This window comes from Eufriesea mexicana, unplaced genomic scaffold (assembly GCF_001483705.2).
Source record: "Eufriesea mexicana isolate 0111107269 unplaced genomic scaffold, ASM148370v2 scaffold130, whole genome shotgun sequence".
NCBI classification, from domain to species: domain Eukaryota; kingdom Metazoa; phylum Arthropoda; class Insecta; order Hymenoptera; family Apidae; genus Eufriesea; species Eufriesea mexicana.
Window position 1 is genome coordinate 791,855 of NW_016908311.1, and position 6,000 is coordinate 797,854.

Below are 6,000 nucleotides of genomic sequence, written 5' to 3' on the forward strand. Positions count from 1 at the left end.
CTACAACGGGACGATAGAAATAACTCAAATGGAAGTTCAGCGAGTTTTGCGTCCCTGAAACAAGTTTCATTTCGTCTCTGTCGGCTATTTCTCCCCGCGAGCTATTTTTGCCGATCATTTCGCGCGTCGTTGTTCATTAGTCGGATTAAATTCTTCGGAAAAGCGAGTTCGGACATCGATACAGCTATCGATACTGTTAGAAGAAAAAGTATATACTTTGGAGCTCGAAATGTACCTCGAAACACTTTTGAATAGTGGGTATTTTTATCGGAAAAGCCCGATACCCGACGTCGAGTGACGCAAATGGAAGCTTATAAATACGGTATAAATATGATTCCGTCGCGCTGGCATTAGGCTATTTCTAATAATTCGCGTCGTCTTTTTTCGCGAATGGCCAATTGCTCGGCGAACTGGAATGACAGCTATTGTTAGTTCGACGAGTTACCTCATGCTTTCTCCGATGGTCATACCCGGGGAAATGTTGCAGGCTCGACCAGCGATGCTTCCCGGAGTCTTTCACTATTTTTCTAGCCTCTGAAACGCATTCGAAGTTAACTAACGCGTGAGTTAACGCGCGTGAAATTGCATACTTGCATTCCAGTTACACTTACATCACTTACGTAATTTGGTTTCGACGTGGTCGTAACTCGCGAAGCAGCAACAGCGATCAGTGTCCCTCGTTGGATCTCCGAGCAAGTACGATGAATTATTCTGCGTTCCTTTCGAATTACGAGGCTGATACCTGGGCTTGCGGCAGGAGTACCTGTGAAAGATCGATTACACGTTTCCCTCGTTCGTTAAAGTTCGTATTTGCCAGGAAATCTAAATGCTACCTCGGATTTAACAGATCGAGTTCCGAGAGGGAGCACGAATCCTCTTGGCTGGATGCAGGGGTTCTAGGATCCTTCTGGAAATACAGAACGTATTTATGTTGTAATATTGTGCCACAGTGAATATACCGAGTAGAAAAATAATATACTCGGTATTACTCTTTCACGATATATTTATACAATTGCTCTATACGAATTCTCAATACGGACTGACTCGATTACCATTCCAGGTCCTTGATATACACAATATACACGTACACGTAAGTACACACTTCACGCAATACAATATGTTCAAACAATTAACAGATGTCGCGATTTAAAATCGTCGATAATATGGATCCAACACTTTAACCCCTTTGTTTCAAGAATAATAAAACTTTAATCATAAATATGACTTGTGTATATTATAATTTGTAATAAATATATAATTGTTCAACAGCAAACTCACAATAGCGATATCCGAAAATTCCCACGCTGATGGCAATTTTCGGATGTTGCTGTTAGGCCACAATGCCACTTGATAACTATCGATAACTATTCAGAAGAAATCTCTAGTTAAGAATAATAAAGCTATAATCGTAAATATCTAAAAAATTATCGAGTAGTGGCCCTTATGACGGTACATTTCCTTGAACTGGTTGACTAAATCTACGAACCTGCAAAGTTTCAATTAAAGCTATGACCCGAAGGACTTGCACTCTCCTTGTAATATCACATACCTATTCGCCTAGCTATCGTTCTCAATCTACTATCTCCTTTGTTAGAGTCCTTCCCAGCTCGCAATACCACATTTAAATCCACTAAAATCGGGGTATATAAATTTACGAACTATGTACAGAACCGTTCATAATTATTTCAACGACGCAAGCTTGATAATTCACTCTCACCGTATTATTCCCTTGCCGTGATCAACACGAGGCCTTTATTAAAACAACGAGCACTATTTTCAGCTTATCTTCGGTTTCGATTGTACCTATTTCGCGTCTGAATTATTCAGCCGTCGTCCACCGACCATCGAAATCGTTGGAATAATTATGAACGTCTATATCCGTCCGCGGCAGACAAAGAGTTAAACAACCACTTCGGAAATAAAGTTCCTCTCTATCGACTTGGACGAGCTCGAATTAATCTCGAATTTGCAGCAATCCGTGTTAACATTTCCAAGCGTACTCACGTCGCAACGCGTTAGGCCTGTTCGCATGGTACGTGTCGCGTTCGCTCACGCAGAAAGCACTCTGAGAACCGGTGTCATCGCAGAACGTGAGCGTGGCCTCCGCGAGGGTAAGATCGTTGAAAATTCTCCACGGGCAAACGGTCGGTTCGACGCTCAAAACAACCGGGACGTTTACGAGAGAACAAAGAACGGGAAGAAAGGGGTCGCGAGCGTTGCAGCAGGCGTTGGAAAGCAAATAACGCGCGACAGGCGCACGTTCGACTGTTCGACCAACGATTCCACCAGAAACCGGATATCCCGATCTGCGCAAAAATTGCAACGAGAGGCGGGAGAGCTCGATCGGTAATCGGCCATGGCGGTTTCGTTCCGCGGTTTCGCGTAAACCCAGCGGAAAGCCATCGGGACATTATCGAGCCCTCTGAGCGAAGTGCTTCGTAAATTTCAGCTTTACGAGCTCGCTGAAATTACGAGCGCGGAGAGTGGCTGAATCGCTTCTTCTGCTCGCCGATTTTATGTAAAGTTATTTGCCCCCTTGGGCCAACCGCGCACCCTCTTGCGCGCTGCTCTAGCCACGCTTTGTAAACTGGGGAAAGGGAACCGAGTTTCGCGAGAATTTTATTTATTTATTTCGGAGAAGCAGATTTTCTAATAATTTTTTGACAATTGCATAGGTGAGAATTGAGTGTATAGAGGAACTTAGTATTTAACACTAACTGCCAGGGAGCTACAACGAAATTTCCATTATTCTTAGGATGTAACGATGAATTATCATATAATATGGCAAAGAAAAACAAAACGGTGTAAATTATCAACGCTTTCTATTTAAAATTCTCTATTAATTTACGGTTTTCAAATATTCAAAAATTGGTTAGAATAGAAAAAATATAAATTTAAAAAATTAGCATTGCTAGATACTGATTACCACCTTGGCATCACTGAGGAGACAAGCGCTGGTCACTGATGACCATCATGGTAGTCATCGTGCTAATATCGTTTTGAATACCATGACACTTTGTCTCGTGGTTTCATGCCTCTTAATTTCTTAAGAATATTTTAACATTTTTTGGTACAAGATAGTAAAAATCTTCGCGGTTTCCCTAGGCGTCCAAAATTTTGTTAATTTCACAAACTTCACCAAACTCTGAGCTTTCTACGAACCTTTCCACAAAATTTCGAAAGAAAATAGGAGAGAAGCAGCAGAAAATCGATTCTCCTGACTGAATTTCTAAAAGACTGCCTTAACCATATCCACAGCGTTTCTGCACGAAAGGAAAATTCGAAAATTCTCGTTCGACCCCCAAATATCCAGCCCACACGCGAATTCGTACACCCTCCACCCGGCTGGCTCCAGAATCGACGGCCCGGGGAAACAGCTGATCGAAGCTCGAATGTGGGGCATCCACGTGTTGAACCCACGCTAGTTTTTCCCGGCTGTCTTTGCTTAAATGCAACCAGACGTAAATAGAGACATAATGAGCCGGCCTGGGGCTGGCGAGGAGAGCACGTCGGAGAATCAGAGATAACGCGGTGTATTCGGCTTGCACGGCTCGGCGAGGACTCCACGCGATGGAGGGAGAAAGCGGAGAGGGTTGAAGCGTGGGTGGTGCTGCCTGGCGGGCTGCATCGATCGCTTCGGCGTCCTGGTGACCTCGACCTAATGCCACCCTCCTCTGCTCTTGAGCACGGCCCTCTCCGCGCCACCACGGGGTCAGTTAACACCCCCGTCAAAACACACAAAGCCCCGGGAATCGAGAAGGGCCAAGGGAGCGAGGAAGTTACGAGCGTTCGGCTCGCAAGTGTCGACCGTGCCTTCTGCTACGCGTAAAACCGCCGCGTTCCGGCCAATCGACGACCCAAAGCTGTATCGAGCTTCCTGCAATCCAGGATTCTTTATGCCGATTGGACGAGGCCGCTGATTTCCGGGATCGATCGACGCCACTTCGCGTTGGCTGTCCGATTTTCCAAGCAGCTTTCCAGTCCAGTTCTTCCTACCCCATCGCTGCAAAATTTTGCGAGCCTCGAGTAATACCTAATTATTGTAGGGATGTTGGGTAGGCAATGGAATAAGCAGCGATGTGAACATAAAAATGATTTATTCTAAACTAAAGCTTATTCTAATAACTCTCGGCTGACTGTCCAAAACTGACTTTTACTTGCTCTCAAAATACTCTATGACTGACTCTAAACCACACTGACTCTTCCGCATCCTTGCACCCTGTTTTCCAAGTCTTCCTTTAAGTTCTACCACCGATAGTTTACTCAGATCTACGCTCAATGGCATTACCGTCAGTTTTGTCAAGTAATTTTCCTACTTGCTGCCACAATCCCGGAGCGAGCCCCCATTTTCATGGGCGGTGACCTCCTACGTTATTAAAACAGCTCGTTTGATGGTGCTGAAACGCATCAGTATCATAGAGCAGCAAATAGTTGCTTATATCCGTGAATTTCGGATGAAATTTCTACCTCAATCTAACTCCTCGTCTTCTCGTCGACTATCTCTTTCGAGTAATGCTATTTTTGACTCGCGAGGATCTTCGTGGAACCGTCGAATGCCTTTCCAAATCCGTCTTAGCAGTCGCTGCTAACCTAACCATTCCACTGCTCCATTTTCGTAACAGTCTCGACCCTTCTTGACAGTTATTGCCTCGCAGTTACAGCAATGGTGGCCTAGCTATGCTCGCAATTCTCGAAAGTCCTCGCCTAACCATCTCTCATATAAATACACCTGACCTGCCCTCTACTATCCCAGGAAAACCTAACCAGTCGACCCACCAGCAGCTCTCTCCTACCCTATCATCTTAACGCCATAAAGCCAGCAATTACCTTCCAAAGAAGCCTGTGGCTATCATAATTCAGCACCATAATTCTCACCTTCCAAATCACATGTACGAAGATCGCGGTGGAACCTCCTCGAGCGCATGCGCTCACTCTACTCTTCCTGGGCCGTATGCCCATACCAGTTGGACATCTATTGTCCGGATAAATGGCAACCGTCGGCCTTAAATCACACTTCGTGACAAAGTATGGATGACTTCGCTCATCTTTTGTTCCCAAGTTAACGGACGGAGGGGCTTTAAGTACCGTACCGTAGGGCCCAGCCGCTGTCGCGATAGTCATTCAAAACTACCAGCGCTCATTTCTAAAACGCAATTTTTGTTTATAACGACGCTGACAATAAGGACATAAAACTCTTAACACGTTAAACGCCACGTCGGTCCCTCGGGACCGTTGCTAGACTTTCCATTCTGGCCTCGCCGGTGGGGCCCGCATGGCGGCCAACTATAAGGATGACACGTAAAACCAGCGTGACGTTTAACGTGTTAACTTGGGACGTGTGGTCCTAGGATCCCAACAGCAGGCATATATATGTGTTTCTGGGTCATAGTAACGCGTTTACCTGGGACACATTTATGAGTTCCTGGGCCCTGTCAGTTCTTTTCGTCTAACGCAATATGCGGCAGTTGTCCCTAAAAAATTAAGTCAATATTCGTCTCCAATCTAGCGCTGATTCATCCAAATCTCATAAGGATATAAGGCCCACTGTCGTTATAGTAGACGCTAGTACCAGCTTCGCGTGCACTTATCGAGCGGATCACCCACCCCGTGCAACTGCAGTGGAGCAACAGCCAAAACGCAAAGAGGCCCTCGGTTCTGTAAAACGATCGAACGACGAGATGGACAGCTCGCAATTTGCCTGGCCCTATCGCGGCGTTAGCTCGGCTAACGACGAGGCGTCCGCTGGTGGCTGGCGCGCGTTCGAGTATCGATCAGGCCGCGATCGTCCGCGACACGAATTCCTGGGCTGTGCGTCCGAAGCGCAGCGGTGGCGGACAAATATCTCCGGGCAGGCATGCACGCGCGGCGTGCACGCGATTCCCGTCGTGTCAGCGGGACGGGAATTGCCGCGGAAACGAAACGCGGTTGAAACGAGTCGGCCCGATATTGCGGCCGGGCTTACAGCGCTGATATTAAGTCTCCTGCAAACGGCTACACGAC